The sequence below is a fragment of the Oryzias melastigma genome, unplaced genomic scaffold, assembly GCF_002922805.2.
Source record: "Oryzias melastigma strain HK-1 unplaced genomic scaffold, ASM292280v2 sc01396, whole genome shotgun sequence".
NCBI lineage: Eukaryota > Metazoa > Chordata > Actinopteri > Beloniformes > Adrianichthyidae > Oryzias > Oryzias melastigma.
This window is the reverse complement of record NW_023417980.1, coordinates 9,251-11,067: the sequence shown is the minus strand read 5'-3', so window position 1 is coordinate 11,067 and position 1,817 is coordinate 9,251.

The following is a 1,817-nucleotide window of genomic DNA, read 5'->3' as shown; positions in this document are numbered from 1 at the left end:
CTGCAATCAAACGTATTTCCGCAGGAAATGCAATTTTCTCTAGTTTAGAAATGTTTCCAGTTTTTAAGGCTAATGTGGATTTTGGCTAATATTTTAGCTGTATGCTAGTTTTTTTTGGCTAATTTAGACATTTTTTCCGAGTTTTTTTTTGGCTAATTAGGTGTTTAGCTAATATTGTAACAATATGCTAACTGTTTTGTTAAAATTAGACATTTTTCCTTTTTTTGTGGCTAATTCATCATTTAGCTAATATTTTAGCAAACTTTCGGCTTCTGCATTTTTAGCTATCAGTTTCAGCATCATCAGCAGCCACAATCAGTTAACAGTATTCACACTATCATTGTCTCAGACAATGTCATATATCTTGCTGTAATTATTTTGGGGTTTTGGTATTGTTATTTTTGACCCGTAGAACAACAGGAATAAACAGAATAAGATCGCTCAATGGCTAAAACCATCCAGAACTCCAGATGTAATGGAAGTTACATTCCAACTGAATTTCCACTGAATATGTTTCTGAATCAAAGTCAACTAAAGCCACAGCCGTTTGACATATAATTCTGAAAATAAGATGGTGTGAGTTTGAATAAAAGACAGAGTGAAAGAGGTTCGAAGAAATGTTCAATACAACTCATTAAAATGCTCCTGTTTCTTTGCTCTGTAGCTCAGGACACACCGACTTCATTGGAGGCGGCTTTTCTTCTTCTTCTCTGAAAAAATCCTGTGAGTTCACGGCCACTCCAAAGGTTAAACAAGGCGTTTATTGTGCGCCGGTTAAGACGTTTGAAACCCAGCGGACAAGCGTGAGGGAAGAATGCGCTCATCCGCCTGCTGAAGGTCAGCCGTCACAGAGAAGCAATTAGATGCAAATGACATTTCTCAGTAGCTGGGTCTCTGAGTTTCTTCACAGATTGATTTAAGTCAATGAATGACGTGAGACCAAGTTATCTTGTTATGATGTAAGGCTGAGCCTTATACGAGGATTACTTGTATTGAGATTATTGTTTTGGGTCGTCTTCTTCAAATCATTACATCCTTGACTTCTGTCATCCTTATCAAAGCACACATTAATGAAGAGAAGACTTTTTCCAAGATGGCGGCTTTTCTGTTGCTTCTATCCCCATAGCAACTATTTTGTTTTTTGGTTGCGTGAGGATGATGGACATATCTATGTAGTTTATAGAAAAATTGGGAAAAGTAAGCTTTTGGATTTCCTTGGCAACAGAGGTGTTTTGATAGCCACGCCCACAATCTTAAAATGTTCATATTCATTGTCGTATTGTTTCGTTCAGCTTAAGCTGTTGGTTTGTTCATCAAATTTTTACTATACATCGATAAAAAATGTGCGTGCAACAGCGAATCGCTACTTTTGTAAGCTTGCTATGCTAACGCCACTCAAAATCTACAACTTCTAGATCCAACATTTTATCTAAAGTAGCTTACCAACGATGATCGAGGAGTTAGAACAAGTTAGGTCGAAAAGCCCCGGAGGAGTTTAAATATATACAGTAGCTGGTACTAAATGGGATTTTTGTAAAAAAAAAATAAAAATGGCTGCCTCTTATCAAGATCAAAGGTCAACGAGACTTTGGTTGTGGTTTTAGACTTAACCTGGTAGCACGTGTGCCAAATATTGTGAATATTGCTCCAACAAATTTTCTCGAACAAAAATCGGCATATTTTACACTTTGCCACAAAATGGCCGCCAAGCCATGGTACCTGTGGCCATCCCATAATAATGTCAAAATATCCTTTCTATATCCCCAATGCGTGTATTTTGGTTCCGTCAACGATTTCTTTTTTTTTTTTTTTTTTTT